This window comes from Macrotis lagotis, chromosome X (assembly GCF_037893015.1).
Source record: "Macrotis lagotis isolate mMagLag1 chromosome X, bilby.v1.9.chrom.fasta, whole genome shotgun sequence".
Lineage (NCBI taxonomy): Eukaryota > Metazoa > Chordata > Mammalia > Peramelemorphia > Peramelidae > Macrotis > Macrotis lagotis.
The window spans coordinates 88,135,709-88,153,861 of NC_133666.1; the positions used below are offsets into that span (position 1 = coordinate 88,135,709).

The 18,153-nt window shown below is 39.3% G+C and overlaps 1 long non-coding RNA gene and 1 pseudogene across 4 annotated transcripts in view; one reads left to right on the forward strand and one right to left on the reverse strand.

The window, feature by feature from the left end:
- LOC141496921 (uncharacterized) overlaps positions 1-18,153 on the reverse strand; it is a 1,073,688-nt gene that overhangs the window by 52,722 nt on the left and 1,002,813 nt on the right. The window lies entirely within an intron of this gene.
- LOC141501584 (ubiquitin-conjugating enzyme E2 D3 pseudogene) lies at positions 4,856-5,285 on the forward strand (annotated as a pseudogene).

The following is an 18,153-nucleotide window of genomic DNA, read 5'->3' on the forward strand; positions in this document are numbered from 1 at the left end:
TGACACCGAGTCCCCTAGGCCCAGGAACTAACCAGTCCTGTCCTGTCCCTATTCCTACCAAAATGACCAAGATGTATGTCCCCATTGCTAGAATGATTTACTTCCTTTTGTCTCTGGGACTGATTCCTTGCTCTCTTTCAGGGTTTAGCTCAAGTATTACCTCCGACAAAAGAACTTTCACTCATGTGTGTTACCAGGCATGATTCCTGTCCCTTCTCTGACTCTCCTGGAGCTCTCCAGATCTCTAAATGATAGACTGGCTTTGATCTATTGCGTAGAATCTGCCATGGCAGAAGTCCTATGCCAAGCAATTCACAGGTTATGAGCCTCAGTTTCCTTTTCTATAAAACAGGGATAATACTGTTACAGGACTGCTGTAGGCTCAAATGTGTCAGGGTATGGAAAATGCTTTCTTAAATGATAACCACCATTAATGTTATTACTAATTATCATCACCATCACTATTTTGACTTATCCTCAAAAAGAGCATAAAAGAGATTGAAGATGAAATGTATGATGGAGAGAGCTATGTGTCATGACCAAGGGATAACAAGGGACCAGCTCTTGTGGATCCACTTTATTTGAAATACATTGAGGAAGCAGGCCTGTTGCATTTTTGGTAGATGAACTGTGGAATACTAGGTCTTCTCTTAATTATTGCTAGAGTATGGGGATAGTCAATATTTTCCGTGAATTATTTCATTACATAATAATTCCTCAACCATTAGAATGTACTTAATCTAATGTCTTGTGAGAGCAGAAAGCAAAGTGAATAAGCAGAAGGACTCTTGGTCAGGAATTAAATCTGTTTTCCTAGAGGCAGTGTAACTGGGACCATAAAAGTTATACATTTATCCGTCTATCCATCTGTTTATTTTCCATCTTCACTACAGTTACATATGAAGTGGGCTCCTTGCACTTCAGATTACCTGACGCATTTCCCAGCTAAGAAACTGAGCTGAGGTGTTGAGACTCCTGGTGTAGGATACAGGTAGAAGAGAGATTCTAAGATTTCGAAGTTGTGTTGCCTGAGAGCTGAAGTGATCTTACAGATAGTTTTCAAAAGGGATATTGGTAATCCTGAATTTTGTCAACAATGCGCATACTGGCAACATCACCAATTCCATTTTTTTCAGTCTTCCTCCTAGCAGCATAGCAGAAGAACACTAGAGCACTCTATTGCACTGACCAAAGTCAAGTGCAGACCAAACTTATGCCCAAACAGGAAATGTAATCATGAGAGACCTTAAGGCCAATGTTAACATAAACAATATAATCATTTAGTTGGTGTTTGGGTGGAAATAGGTTCAAGATTTTCTCCCCTTGGCTTTCTGAACTATAGAAGTCGATGAATCTTTTAGGTTTATTTTACTTTATATTTTTCTTGATGCATGAAAGATTCAAAAGAAATACAAAATCTATGAATCCAAATGACTATGGCATTATTAACAAAATGCTCCACATCTAGCCTTCTAAATTCTTTAATTGGATTGTGTGATTACTTTCTTTTCGAAATTTTGAATTTTCAAATTTGTCACTTAGTACCACATCAGACACACAAACTTATAATGATCACATACATATTCTATGTTTTAGTCACCTGAAAGGGTAAATATGAAAGTTTTGTCAGAAGTTTAAAAATGTAACCATATTGTACTTTAACTCAGGTGATAATGGTAGCAATTCTTTTGGGGGCTTTGTATTTATAGTAAATTTGTCTTTATTATCATGACATCATTAACAGAATCGTTTTTCTAAAGCTTCTGGAAGAGGCATGACTCCCATTTGTCTTGTACTGCTGTGTTTGCAAAGAATTGCTAAACAGTTTCCTATGAACTATAAAGAATGTTGAAAAAAACAGTATGCCAGGGCAGCTAGGTAGTGCAATGGATAGAGCACCGGCCCTGGAGTCAGGAGTACCTGAGTTCAAATCCAGCCTCAGACACTTAATAATTACCTAGTTGTGTGGCCTTGGGCAAGCCACTTAACCCCATTTGCCTTGCAAAAAAAGAAATCTAAAAATAAAATAAAATAACAAAATAACAACATGTCATTTACTCAATGCAGTTCAATTTAATAAAGTGAGTCTGTGGAACATTAAAAACAGGAACAGTTGGGTAGGGTAGTGAATAGAGTACCAGACCTGGAGTCAGCAGGATCTGAATTCAAATCCAGCCTCAGACATTTAGTCATTGCCTACCTGTGTGACCTTGGGCAAGTGACTTAACCCCATTGCCTTACATAAATAAAATTTAAGAAAAAAGAATAATTCAAAATAATAAATGTTCTTCATGATATTTGAAAATACACTCCAAGAGGCAACTCAGTGGTACAGTGCATAAAGCACCGGTCCTGGAGTCAGGAGGATCTGAGTTCAAATTCAGTTTTAGTAATTACTTTAGCTAAGTGACCTTTTACAATTCACTTCACTCCCTTGTCTTGCAAAGAAAAAAAAGGAAAAGAAAAATACAATTTAAGTTTAACCATTATCTATCAAGGATGTGAAACTCCTTAAGCTGTCAGAGCAATAAAGTGAGAAGTTCATTTTCTTTATGAACAAAACAGATGAAAATTACTAATTTCCCCACATATAAGATGCACCCTTTTTCAAAAAATTTGGTATCTAAAATTATGAGTATCTTATATAGAGGTTGTAGAGTTTTTTACTTGCATTTCCCACTTTTTTCATGCTTGTTGTTTTTGAACTCATTATTTTACATTTGTTACCATTATATTAGTTGACGTTTTGCCCAGAAATGGCTCAGCAAAGATTTTTGTACAATGCTGAATTCACGTTCAAACTGATCCAGTTTGCAAAATGAATGGAAATTGTGATGCTGAACATAAATTTGGTCCTCCTGCAACTGAGAAAACATTCCGAGACTGGCTTCAGGATGAAGAAAGCCTAATGAAAAACACCACAACAGAAGAAGTACAGGAGAGGCAAGTCAGTCAAATGGCCTGAGTTAGAGAGGGAATGGAAGAGATGGATTGAAGGGCAAAGGGCATCTGAAATTCTGGTATACACATAGATGGTTCAGCAGGAGGCCAGATGAATTGTTGAGGAAACAGAAGTGACTGATTTCAAAGGACACCATGGGTACTTGAAGATCATGAAATGAAAAGGCTTAAGCATGCGTGCACACACTAGACTTGCCCAGGGAGGGCTTGTGGTCAAACACAGACCAGAGAACAGGCAGGTGAGTGATCACAGCCTCTCTTGGACAGGGATTCCTCAGCAAACACAGATGAGGATAAACTAATGAAAGGGAGTTTTGACATTGATGAGGAGTTGAATGGATTTTATGATGAATAAGACTTGAATTTAAATAACTTTATGTAAAGCATTTTTTCCAAATTTCAGGCCCCTAATTTAAGCTGAATATTATACATGGGAAAGATGGTACTTGGTTATTCTAGTAGTAAATGTTCCTTTTTAAAATTTAGGAATTGTTGGTCATTATCTACCTTAGTTTCAATATAATGTAATCATGCATGCTGAAACAGTAGGGATGTGAATAACTGGATGTTTCTATTCAAACTGCTGGCTAAAACACTTAAAGAAATACCATTCTTTCTACTCTTGCTAAGTAGTGTAGTGAAAGAGACATCAGAAAGCAGAGCACCAGGTAGAATACCAGACTTGTTCATGTCAGCAAAATGTAACTTCATTCATCTGCCTCTCTGTGATCAAAGGCAGCAGCACAGAAAAGGTGAAGAACTCTATCAATAGTTAAACATTCCTAGAGTATATGGACATTAAGGAATTTTGTTACAGCAGGTAAGATTACAGCCCTGAGTCTTTGACTTGAAAAATTATCTTTAGATTAACCACTTTTGGATATGAGGGTCTGGGCCATGCCCCTAACTTTTTGGTACACTAGGGCCGACTCCTTAATACCATGAAACAGGGCAGGGTTTGATCTGCATCTGTACAGAGAATGTCCTCATTGGGAGTTTGTCAAGTCAAATGAAATCATAGGATTGATCAAAAAGCAAAAAATGATTTTGTTTCCCTCCTTTATGTCATTTTGAATCAATTCAAAGGAAAGCAGCCAATGTTAATTTGTTTTGTTTTTTTTTGTTTGTTTTTTGCAAGGCAAATGGGTTTAAGTGGCTTGCCCAAGGCTACAGGGCTAGGCGATTATTAAGTGTCTGAGACCGGATTTGAACCCAGGTACTCCTGACTCCAAGGCCTGTGCTTTACCCACTACCCCACCTAGCCGCCCCGCAATGTTAATTTTCACATTTGTGGAACTACATGTTACTTGTAACTAATAATATTTTAAAATAAACGATTGTAAGGAAGTAAAATTCATGAGCAGTTTTACTGATGTCTGGAATCCCTTTTCTTGAGGGCAAGTAGTCATTCATATTAGAATGGGCAGGAGCAGAATTTGGTCTCATTATTTTTGATGTTTGCTTACATTGAACACATATTGGAGGTGGACAACCCTTTGGGAGGTTGGATCATAAAACATTTGTGAGGGTGATGGTGGAGGCCGCAGCGGCGGTGGCGCGGGAGCGTGGCCGGAGAGCCCCAGCTCCCTCGGATCTGCTTCGCGCCCCCCGGCTCCTCGCTATGCTCGGACGCCCCTCCTGGGAGCGGACACTAGAGGGCCCGGACCCCCGGCTGCCGCCCGCCCACCCCCTCCCCCGTCGCCTCCAGGGACGCTGGCCCGGTGCCGCCTAGGCCCAGGCTCCTCCCGCAGCGGCCCCCTTCCAGGCCCCCGGAGGCGCCTGTATCGGGCGGAGCCGGTGAGAGAAGAGCGATGCCCTCCCCCCACCCCTCCCCTTGGGCGGGACCCGCTGCCCACCTAGAGAGCTCCGAGTCGGGCCAGAAGAAGCAGGCAACATGGTGCTGAAACTCATCAATAAGGAACTTAGCGATTTGGCCCGTGACCCTCCAGCACAGTGTTCTGCAGGTCCAGTTGCGGATGATATGTTTCATTGGCAAGCCACAATTATGGGACCTAATATCAAGGCGGGGTATTCTTTTTGACAATTCATTTCCCTACAGACTACCCCTTCAAACCTCCCAAGGTGGCATTTACAACAAGAATTTATCATTCAAACTTTAACAGTAATGGCAGCACTTGTCTCGATATTCTAAGATCACAGTGGTCTCCTGCTTTAACTGTTTCTAAAGTTCTTTTATCCATTTGTTCACTATTATGTGATCCAAACCCAGATGACCCTTTAGTGTCAGAGATTGCACGCATCTATAAAACAGAGACAAGTACAATAGAATATCTTGAGAATGGACTCAGAAGTATGCCATGTGATGCTACCTTAAAGTCACAATAACCTGCATTATAGCTGGAATAAACTTTAAATTATTGTTCCTTTTTTGATTTTCTTATCCGGCTGCTGCATTATCAGACCTCATCTTTTTTAATTTTATTTTTTGTTTACCTCTCTTCATTCATGCATATGCTCGTCTGAGAAGACTTAAGTTCTTCCAGCTTTGGACAATAACTGCTTTTAGAAACTGTAGTTACAAGAGAACAATTGCCCAAGATTCAGAATTTTTTTAAAAAATGGAGCATGTGTATTATGTGGCCAATGTCTTCATTCTAACTTGGTTATGAGACTAAAACTATTCCTCACTGCTCTAACAGATGCTTGAAGATACCATCTGAGGGGGAGGGAGATGGATGCTCAATTGTCATATCAAAGGAAGCAGCATTACTGTAGCAGCATCCATCTTGTTTAAGCCTTCCATTGTTAGAGATTTGAGGTTTCATGATATACTTTATGCTCATAACTGATATGGTTGGAGAATTGGTACTGAATTTATAGCATCAGCAGAACAGAAAACGTGATGTATTTTATGCATGTCAATAAAGGAATGACCTGTTCTTGTTCTACAGAGAATGGAAATTGGAAGTCAAACACCCCTTGTATTCCAAAAGAGGGTCTTGAACTTTTTTGTAATTTTCATTTAAATTTTGTCAGGAGGCTTGGAGCTATTAGTTATTCTATCTTCCCATACACTGTTTAATATAGCACTGAATAAATGGTGCAAGTTGGCAATGAAGGAGTGATCAACTAATAGCTCTGCTAGTAACTGATTTATTTTTCTTCAATAAAGTTGCATAAACCAAAAAAAACCCCAAACATTTGTGACCTGCAAAAGCAGCAATGGTAACCACACTAGAAACCACCATGGTGCTTTCCTCAAGAAGCTAAATGGATTCAAAGATTGTTTTGATCTTTAAAGGATCCTACCATGGTTAGGTAAGTAGCCTGATACCAAGATGTAATGGTAAGGAAATTAAACACCAGAGGGACAGCTAGGGGCTGCTGTGGATAGAACATTAGACTTAGAAATAGGAAGCCTGGATTTAAAATCTGTCCTAAGACACTTACTAATTATATGATTCTGCTTGCCTCAGTTTCCTCATCTGAAAAATGAACTGGAGAAAGAAATGGCAAATCACTCCAGTACTCTGCCAAAAAAAAGGCCAAATGGGGTCACCAAGAGTCAGACATTGACTGAAAATGTCGCAACAACCAATAAGATTCAGAAGTCCTAAATTCAGATCTTGACTGTACCCAGGACTAGTTGACATTTATAACCTTTCCTTTGAGCCCCTCCTTTATAACATGGACACAGCAATACTTGTTCAATTTAATTTCCAGAGATGTTGTGAAGGTTAAGAAAGAAAATGCAAATAGAATCAATGCCATCTATAGAATTTCAAGTACTGTATGGTGATTAGGTCTTTTTACCTACCTTGACTAATGGAGCAAGGACGGATGATGTGCATTAATCAATGAGCCTGGAAAGATGTGTTGGAACGAAGTTGTGAAGGGCTTGAGAAGTCAAAAGAGACAGTTTATGTCTGATGCTCAAGGTAATAGAGAGCTAACAGACTTGGTTCTAATGAGGAGTGACATGGTCAGATATGTATTCTGGGAAAATGACTGGTGGCAGTGCAGCAATATTAAGTAGAGTGGTGAAAAGCTTAAGGCAAGGATGGCACCTAGGCAATAATGCAATCTCCTAGACAACTAGACTGGCGCAGTTATGTCAGTGGTGGGAAGGAGGTGTTTACATGTTTGTGAAGGAAGAGACAACACGAATTTAGGGTTAAGAGAGAACATGATATAGCATCTGCTTGGATAGCTAAGGTAAAGAGAAATGAGGCGTTGGCCCTGACAATTAGAATCCAAACAGAAGAAACAGGAGCAATGGTGACACTTTTGGTAGAAAACAGGATGTTTGGGGAAATGGAAGGCTTAGGAGAAAAGCCTTATGTGTTCAGTTTCCAACCAACAGAATTTATGTTATTTGAAGCCCATCTAATTGGAAGAGTTCAACAGGCAACTGGTGATGTACGACTAAACATAAAGGGAACTATTGATGCTAGATATGTCAAACTGGGAGTTACCTAGGCATAGAGAACATTCAGCCCATGGAAGCTAACGAGATTACAAGACAGGCAGTTTAGGTTTGGGGTTCTTCACCATTTTTGCTTTTTAGTTTTGGCATTTTTGGCAGCCTGGTGAAGCTTTCTCAGGACATTGTTTTAAAATGCAAAGAACAGCAAAGAATTAGAACATAGATCTAAAAAGTACTTAGGATTACAAAGGAAAACACAGATACAAGACACAGTTGATTAAGTCAATGTTAAGGTCTAGTGAAGATTTATATAAAGCAGGAGGTAATCTGGATATGTTAAAAGGGAGTGGGAAGGAATCAGTTAATAAGGAGAAGACAAAGATTTGAGGGCAGAGAAGTAGTCAATTGAGCTTTCAAAGTACAGGAAAATACCAAATACGCAAGTAATGCGCTTGGACATGGACTTGGCAAAACCCATCACTTCTTTGTCAGAGATTTGGGGAAAGGAGGGGAATGTGGTAGATATGAGCAGGTTTGGCAATGACAAGAACAGAAGAAATGGTGCTCATGTCTAATGACTATAGAATATATGAAGATCAATAGGTAAAGGGTAGGGTTTAAGTATAGGGTACACTGAGAAATGGATTGGGCAAAAAGAAAACAATATTCTTAAAAAGGTGATGGAGGGGGAACAATGAAAAGGGTAAAAGAATAGGATTGAGGGAATTCTACAATTAGACCTAGGAATATTGGACATGAAGCACCCATGCCATAAACAGAGTTTAGTAGAGTGACTTAGAGAACAAAGTCTAACAATATGCTAAGTCTAACAAGGGCTAACAAAGTCTGACAAGGAGACATCTAAATCAAAGACACATAAAAACATACAATTAAAATAAAGTCCCCAGGGGACAGTAGCCTCCTTTGGTTTTGAAAGAGATGTGACACAGGTCAAAGTTTGCTCGCTTCCCCCTTGCTCTGCAAGTTCCTAACACCATCTGGGGTCCAGCAGCTTGTTCCTGGTTGGGTACCCAGGAGAATGCTGCTTAACTCAGGGCCATTAATTGGCTATGAGGATCTACAAGTGCATAGGAACTGGACTACAGGCTCTTTTTTACTGTGGGCCTCTTGCCATAGTTATTCTACTGCAGGCTTCCTCCCTGAGCAGGAGCCTAGGACTGAGTCTCCAATCTGCTCCTGGCATCAGAGACACAGGTTCCTATCTGCTTATGAACTTGCTCCATGCTTGGTACAAGCAACTAAGCATTCTGCTCACAGTGATGGCTCCACTCTGCCATCCAGCTGCGCATATCTTCCCAAGTGTCTGATGCATATCCAGTGGGTAACAGAGCGGCAGGCTGGTGTCCTTTCCTGCACTGGTTACTAGTACATGGTATATATTTAATCATGCACAAGATATTTCCACATTATCTGTGTGGTGGGGGGGGTGGGGGAGTAGGAAGTTTAGAAAGAAAAATAAAGTGGGAAAAATATGTCAATCTGTATGAGTTCATCTACTATCTCCCTGAATCTACTCTCAAGATGGTCACCTGTTTGTGTTGGGTTAAGAATGATTCAGGGTACAAAAATAAGTTGGGGGACTCAATAAAATAGCAAATTCATAAATAATAACTGAAACAGAGTAGGAATTCATAGGTACGTATTTATTCTCACATTACCCCCTCTTTGAACCTCAGAAAGAATCTCTGGATCATTACAATCTAAATGCATGGAGGGCAGTCCTCCAAGGGTGACATAAAACCAGAAGCGGGGGTCTCCCCTTTCTGAGGCACAATGATGACATCAGAGAAGAGGGAAAAGGACACAACTTATACTGATTATTTTTTCAGTTCATTAAACACTGACTCATACTGTATTAAACATTCTATAAAGGTTTAAGTTCACTCAGTAACAAGACCCACAAAGGACAGGTACTTCCTAGTAAAACATGTCGCACAAAATATATAAATCAGGTGACCATGGGGCAGTTCATCAACCATAGCATTGCAAACATTGTCTGCCACTCATATAGGTTCCGGAAGTCTTTTGAATTTATAATTTTATCTTGTTATTCCTTACATCGTCATGCTACTCATGATAGGTTATGTAGTGCCTATCACAAGCCAGGCTTTTTCTCAGTGTTAAAGTTGCTTAAGTCTGTTTTTAGAAATACTTTAAAATGTTTAGTGTATAATTTCTCAAGTTTGTTAACATACTTTGCCCATTAGAAAAAGTCCCTATAAATGGATTAGAATTTTGGTCCACTGACTGGTACAAGGGCTCAGTACTACACTGCTCAAACTATTACAAGACAGGCACTATGCTAAGACCTTCACAACTATGTTTCTCCCAACAATCCTGGGAGATAAGTGTAAATACTTCTTAGTTTCTTGTACTTACCAAGACTGATTCTCAAAGAACCGATGATGTATAATGATTACTGTCGGTACTTAAATGTCAATCTTTAATAGGGTCCATTGCTTTTAGTTAGCTCATGTTCAAAAATTCGTGGTGACGCTCTCAACTTCCCATTGCTTTTTTTTTCCCTTGAATTAAGCAAAGAAGCAAGACAATTCCTTTCAATATTCTAAGGCAGCAATCCTTTACCATAACTCTTGAACCCAGAGCAACGGAAAAAAAAAAGATTCCCAATCAATTTTATGTCAAATTTCTACTTCTTTTGTTAGCATAGTGATAGAGGGAATGGATACATGTAGCAACTGTCAATGGGGCATTGCTCTACAAAATGTAAAGCTTTTCTCTTTCAGTGCAATTAATATCTTTTCTGAAATCTCCTTCTCAGAACTTCAAAATCTCTTATTTACAAACTCTGAATTTATGCCATGCTGGTGCAGATTCCAGCTTTCTTTACCCTTCTACTCATTTTTACTTTTTCCTATTTTTTAATGCAACATTATTCTTTCTTCCACTTGCTTAATTCCCTTTAAATCTAATTTACTGTAAAGTATCATTTAGCAGAGATTTCAAATTACTGTTTGTTTTGTGACTTTTAAAGTTTCCAATTGACAGTAACTCATTTTATACTGTGTCTTCATTTCATCCTACAAGATATTTATTTATCCTGAAATAATTTGCAAGTTTTGCTTTTCCCTCTGAACATTTCTGCATTTTCTACTTTTATAAGCCATGTATTCATTTTAATTGGATCTCTTATCATCAATACACTTCTGTTAAGTGTGCAAGCATTTCAATTATTCCTCTATCTTTTTAAAATAAATCTTTCTGTTTAATTCTGTCTTCAATAATTATTTCCTTAGCTTACTGTAGTCTGTAGTCTTAATTTTAAAATTTGACCTTATTTTCAATAACAATTGACTTCTACACAAGTTCTACTGTGTAATACTTTATCTAAGCAATTAATTTAAACTGCAAGTAGTATAATTGAATTTCAATTACTTTCAGTTGCATTCTGATTTCAAAGCAAATCTTATTTGGGTGGGTGCGGGGGTGGGCATACACTTTGGAATTCACCTTCAATCTTCAACCCTAATCAGAACTTGTTTGGCATCCTCAGGTTGGTTGTTTAAAAGCAGTCAACACAAAAAGGGTAAATGAACTCCAAATCTACAGTTTAATTCTTTTCTGAAGATTGTCTAAAATTTCCTTCCTGTAATACACTTGTCATAATGTTAAATACAGTTTTAAAGCATGCATTTATTCTATGCTAAAAATTAAAGCCAATTTCACAGATTGATTGCCCAAATTTCAGATTTAAGAGCTTGGCCGACTGAAACTTTTTAGAGATTAGCACATGTGCTTTTTCTTCTCAATTATGAGTTGCAAAATTGTTTAAGCTCAAGGGGGCTTTAAATTAACTCCTCCCATAGTATTTCCTCAGTTACTGTTATTTCAACACTTCCCTAACTTCCTATTTCACTGAATCTCTCTTGAGCATATTTCATGATTAACAACATTGTTCTGAAATTTCAAGTGAGTTTTATCAATCCCAAATTTAAAATTAAAGTTTAATCATATAAATTTAAAAATTTAAATAAAAATTTTCAATTACTCGTTTAAGATGTTCCATTTCACAAATCCTATAATGTACTAGTTTCTGAAAATCCCATCAAAATATTTTAAAGAAATCAAATTTGCAATTTAAAAATGGTAGAAAATAGTCTTCCCCCCCTCCAGAAATGTGTTTTAAATCAATTTTTTTGTTTTAGTTTTCAAATAATATCTGTATTTGTCTTTCATCTCAACACTCTCCAATGCTGGACAATGTTGAAAACAGAGGGGAAAAACTGATTTTTGCCTCTTAAGAATATTTAGTTCAATTTTCCTTTTTTTAACAGTTGGTTACTATTCATTGATCATGCCAAAAGAAGAGGCATAAGTAAAACACTTAAGTTACAGTTAACACAGAGCACAGAGAGCATCACACAGACAAAACAGACACTTATTTCTCATTCTCTTTATGATTTTCCTAGCAGTTTGAAGTCTCTTTCTATATGATGTAAAGAACTCATCATAGATAAACTGATTTTCACTATTTACAAAATAGATACATACCAGTTTTTATAACAAGATACAACAATAAGGCAGACCTGCACTTCTAAGTTTTTCTCTAAGAGATTTTAAAATCAAGATCTTCCCTGTCTGCTCTATTAAGTCCTGCTGTCAGTCTACGATAATTATGCTAATGCCTTTAGAATCTCACCAAAAATGTAATTTAGTAACAACACAAAAATGTATTATTTTTATTTGCCAGTTGGGCTCAACCATATAAAGTAGACTTAAAAAGGAATAAGTCCCTAATGGAGAGAAAAGCAGTTTGAAGTTCCATTCCTCTAGATGTTTTGTCAAAATATAAGCAGAGGAAAGAAAAACTGAGAATAAAGTAGAATTTAGCACTGTCTATATTTCATTTGTCCTAAACAGATTTGGGGAGAATATTCAGTGAAACTCCATCACTTTCTATATAATCAAAAGTTCCAAGCTTTGGCAGAAATTTTTGTTTTCAAACCAAATCTTACCCAGTTTTATAGATCTTTCTTTAGTCATCCCTGGAGAGGGCATCTACCTTTGTCCTAATGGGGATCCTGTAGGATACATTTATTCCCTAGGCCTGACCTCATCTCTCTTGGAGGTGTCCCAAATCAAGGGTGGTACTCCTCAGAGGACTTTCTCCTGAGCAAATTGACAAGATTCTTGAGGTATCCACTCTCTTGTCTGATGTGTTTTCTAGATCTTTAAGAATGAGGTCCGATGGCAACATTATCTGGTACTTCTTGTAACTCTGCCATTTTGGCTCTCAAAATAACTATTAATATTAAATATCATTTTTCCCCGATAGAGACATTTTTGGATAGTACCGTTGCAATCACATTGAGAAAAACACCAACAACAAAACACCACACAGACACACTGAGAAAAACAAAAAGAACAACAACAAAGAAAACACCACAACAAGCAGATGGTCTTGTTACATTTAAGTAAAAATTCAGTATTCTTCTTTTGACTTGAGTGCTTAGAAGGTAGGGTGATTTGGGCACTTTCAGAGTCTGGTATTTGGTCTATTTCAATTAATGGACTTGGAGGAAGAGAGGTCATGTATTGTGGAGTTAGCAGGATGAACTGGCAGTACTAATAGGAATGTGCTACACTGAGGTTCATTTCCAAAGCAATTTTTCTATGGGTAAGGTCCATGTAGACATCAAATGCATCCAGACATCTGTAAGGTGATTCTGTGATATACCACAAAGTAAAAAAGAAAAAAAAAAGTTTGATAAAGATTGGTAATCTCCTGAGAAGGCTTACATGTCACTGAAAGCTGTGCTGCTCCCTTCTCCAGCCTGGACTATTACAGAAAGAGTCTCCTTTTGGTGATTCAAGCACATCTCCCCACAGAAGAAGCACTGAAATAATAAACTGTGAAAGCAAAATTTGCATTTTAAAGAAAGACTCTTTCTATGGTTCTGGTATATTTTATCACTCTGGGTTGATAGTTCATCCAGTGTTTTAAGGAGGATTTTCAAATCCTTTATTTTACTCTCTAGGTACATATAGCATTCTTTTATTTCTTGGCACTGCTTCTTTACTTCTTGGTTGCTATAAGTAACATTTTTTGATTATATAGACTTTCTTAACACCCTCATTTCTTCACCAGGAGGAGTGGCAGATCTTATACCTCCTACATGCTCAGAGCAGATGAAGTTGGCCAGGGCAATCTCATTCTCAAGTTCTTTCTTTTTTGAGTCCAGCTCTTCTACTTGGAGAACCTGCAAGTGATGCTCAAGCTGCACAGCTAGATGTTGGATATTAACTTCTTTTTTTGTGCAAGGCAATGGGGTTAGGTGCCTTGCCCAGGTCCACACAGCTAGATAATTATTAAGTGTTTTACTTCGATATGAACTCAGGTACACCTGACTCCAAGGCCACTGCTCTATCCACTGCATCACGTAGCTGACCCTGGATGTCCACTTGTACAGCAACCTGATTTTGTTCTTCCTTAAGGAAATCTATGAATTCTAAAACTTATTATATTTCAACTTAAATTCTTCATGTCTCTGTTCAGCATATATTTTCAGTTGCCTTACATTCTCTATTTCTTCCCTTTGAGCTCTCATCTTTTCCTCAACCTCTTTCCTCATTTCTTTAATTTCCTCAAGTTCCTCTTCCAGAACTGAGAGTTCAACTGGTTGATTTTTGTCTTTATCCTCAAGATCTTTTATTTCTGAAGTCATAGCAATTATTCTCATCACTATTTCTTTTAAATGTTCATAACCACTATTAACAGTATCTTGATTCTTCATGACATCCTTTTCAAGTGAAGGCAGAGAATGATGAACTACTGTTATAACAACTGTGGCATTTTAGTTTCGATTTCTTTCTCCAAATGACTTATTTCTATTTCCACATCACCTAAGTAAGTAGGTTGTGATTTGTCACATGAAGAATAATGGTTCTTAAATATTTCATCCCCACAGGCAATGAAATCTTTGCTACAGTTCCTGCAGAGTTCTTGACCTTGCATCTCTTCGCAAGACAAATAGTTTTAATAAGTAGCACTGTCTCCATGCCTATCCTGTCAGTCAAAGTATTGACCACTCCAGTCTTGCCTATTGCTAAGGCTGAGAGGACTTTTGGAAACACTGGGTGATAGGCTGCTGTGTCTGTGACATCAAACATCTCACACTCAAATGCTGACACGATCATCAACTTTTTCATTAGTTCACAAAGTATTTGCTCATTTTTGGGGTTTTCACAAAAAAAAGACTCAATTGTCAAAGCAAATTCAGGGCCTTGGAGATGAATGCAAGCTCCTAGTGGGCTGATAGGTTTCATTTATTAGCAGCCAAGTCATTTCATCTCTTAAGGCTTCTAACTTCTGCATCAGGAACACCATCTTCTGACTCTGCTCCTCTATGGCTCTTCTCTGAATTTTGAGCATCTCCAGTTGTTCTTCTCCTTGTCTATCTGCAGCTGGGTTCTGGCTTTTCTCTCCAAAATTTCTAAGTACTCTTCTTGCCTCTTTTCAAGTCCAGTCACGTTCAGAAACAATTTATATCCAGCACCATCATGTCTGCTCTGTAATAATTACCTGCCCATTAAAATGCACACTGGATTACCCACCTGAATTCTAAGATCATCAAGAATAGCTGTAAGCTCTGCTTTCTGTGAAGAAACCAGGTTTCCTGTGTGGTTGTTCAGTTTGTACCTTGGACTTCTGTTGGCACTGCTGCACTGCTGCTCAATGATGGAGTCCCCATACAACTCAGATTTGAAAGCATCATCCCCTCTATTTTATTTTTATAGCTTTTTTTTGGAAGGCAATGGAGTTAAGTTGCTTGCCCAAGGCCACACAGCTAGGTAATTATTAAATGTTTGAGACTGGATTTGAACTCAGGTACTCCTGACTTCAGGGCTGATGCTCTAACCACTTCGCAACCTAGCTGCCCCTTCCCCTCTATTTCTTACCATGATGGAGATGTTGGCAGAAGTCGTTACAACTTTCACAAACTTTTTCAAAGGAAATCCTAACGACTGATCACCAAGACCAGCTATGAGAGACATCAGGAATGCACTCTTGCCCCTTTGACCCACCGTGAAGTTGACATTGGTCCCAAATTTCAGTGGCCCAAGCCTGACATGACACAGAAAGTTCTCCAGCTGGATACTCTCAATGCTGTCCATTTTCCTGAGGCCACCTGAGAAGCAGTATCTCCCTGAGACACACAGTGAGAGAACACCCTCTCCTGGGCTAGCTTTGGGATTGCTGTTTGCTGTTCTTCTGCAGTCAGAGGGACAGCCACAGGCCTGCCTGGAGCAGAGGACATTTTGAATTGTTCCTCCTCCTCCCTGCCCCTTCTTTTCCTTCCTCCTTCCCCCTTCCTCATCCCTCTCCTCCTTCTAGTCCTCCAATCAACCTTCATTCCTCCTTTCTCCTCCTCCCTTCCTTCTTCTCCACTCCTCCTCCTTCTCTTCCCCTGACTCACTTCCCCTTGTTCTCCTTCCTCCCTGCTTCTCCTCTCCCCTTCTCTTTCTCCCTCCTCCATTCCTCCCCCTCCCACTCCTATCTCTTCCTTCTGTTTCTCCCCCTCCTCTCTTCCCTTTTTATCCTTGCTCCCTGCATCCTCCCTGCCTCCTCCCTGCCTCCTCCCTGCCTCCTCCTCCCCCCTCCTCCCCCCTCCTCCCCTTCCCTGTCCTCCCTCATGGCATCGATCAGGGACAGAGACTCTAATGGTCGTCCATCAAAGTACCATCATCATTAATACTGACTTCTGCCTCAGACTTCAGGCCTTTCTGGATGATTGAAATCAGAGCAGCAGCTGTAACCAGGGCAACATTGATATTAGAGTAGCTGATACAGCTTTCTACAGAAAAGGTAAATGCTGAATGAGAAAACCCTGACTCTTGCAAGTATCTATATACCAAGAAGTTGACCTCATCAGTGCTTATACTCATCTTTCTTCCCAAGTATACTATGATGTCACAACATAAGATATAACCACATGAACATTGATGTGGGGAAGCTCAAATTATCTGGTACTCCCAATCACATAGAGTTGATAGTGGTGGGGCTCTTCCGGCCTGGGCTGGGTCTTGCAGGGTCCTGGCCACCGCACCACTTGCTTTATGGTGCTGGAGGTAGGAGGGACCCAGATGATGATATGGGCAATTCAGGTCAACAAAGACTACCAAATCTTGGTCTCTCAACTGGTAGTTCATCCAAGGACTTAGGTGCCCGAGCAGTTTCACAGGGAGTATACCATTGAGGCTACCACAATCTTGAAGGAAAGGTTCCGTTCTTTCTCCTGGACTCTCAGTTAACTTACGTACTTTGCAGTTTGTTGGAAAAGACAGAGCCCCAGTACAGCCTGGCCTTTGAACAACCACAGTCTTTCCAGAGTACAGGAGGCAATCTGGGGACAAAATTGAGTGAGGTATTATTTGAAAAGTAAAAGATCTACCCCATTGTCTTTACTGAATTTTTACTTTGTATTCCTTCATCGTGGATTTATATTTTCTTTAGGGAGAAACAAATGAACTACAGTATTTTCTATAGGAAAGATAGAAGATTCCCAATGACTTGGAGGTAGGATCTAGCAAGGACCATAAAATTATAAAAAGAAAGGCTGCACCTTGCCATGACTGCACCAACCCCTTCCCTTAGTATCCAATAACAGCTGACCTTTCTCAGGACCTTGAATACTGCTTAATAGGTGTAGTTGCCCCACAGGCTGCAAGTCCACCAAACTTGGGACCTCCATGACCTGAATTGGGAGAAGGGGAGCGGAGTACACACCACCACTACAAGCAGCTGATCAGACATGGAATCCTTGAGCATCAGACAGGAAGAAAGAGGAGGGAGGCAAGGCAAAGGGAAATAGAGGAAAAGAGATCAAAGAAGAACCTAGAAGAGACAGGAATGAGGCTTCCCTCCTTGGGAGATCTGGGCTGAGGCCAGGGAGGAGAGACCCCTGGCAGGGAGGACCCCAGTGCTGGCTCTGCCACTTACACACCCAGTGACCTTGATCAAGTCTCTCGGCTTCTCTGCGTCTGAAAGAAAAACAAGGGTCCTGAGAAAAGGTCAAGGGTTACCCCCTAGTCCACCTCTTCCACAGTGTAGGGGACCACCTCATCCTGAAATGCCACAGGTGACCCCTCCTCTCCTTCAGTGGGATGCAGGGGAAGGATGCACTGGGATGGGGTTGGGCCCAGGTTGTGCCCCTGCCCACAGCCACACCCTGGACATCCTCTCTGGGATGAGAGACTGCAAGGAAACAAATAATATCAAAAATCTACAGAGTATTTCACTTAGCATTTCTTGTTTTATGTTACTCTCTATTCTGGAATACCATCTGTTGAGTTTGTCCCAAGAAGATAAGTATTGCCCTATCAGAAAGAATATCAGAAACCCTTCATAGTCAAACAGTATGGTCTAGAAATGGATGAGTGAGTTGCTGGTACTCCATTGTCATGTTCTGTCCCAGTCCCCTTGAAAAGATTCAGTAACTCATATTTTCTTTTGTAAATATGCTAGTTCACACCCTATTTAATATATGAATTTTTCTTAAAAAATTTCAGAAGACATCAGACATGATAAGTAATAAATATTATCAAAAAATCAAGTTTACTACAACCTAACAGTTAAAAACTAAGGTATCATTGTGTCATTCATATCAGAATAATCTAGCTGTGTGAAGTCAAATCATTGACTTGTTAATGAAAACAAAAGATAAAAATAAAAAGTAATTATAGGAGTTCTACAACTCTAACCCAGTAAGTTCAAAGAATACTTGGTTCCAAAGAAATGGGAAGTGGGCAAAACTAAAAAAAAA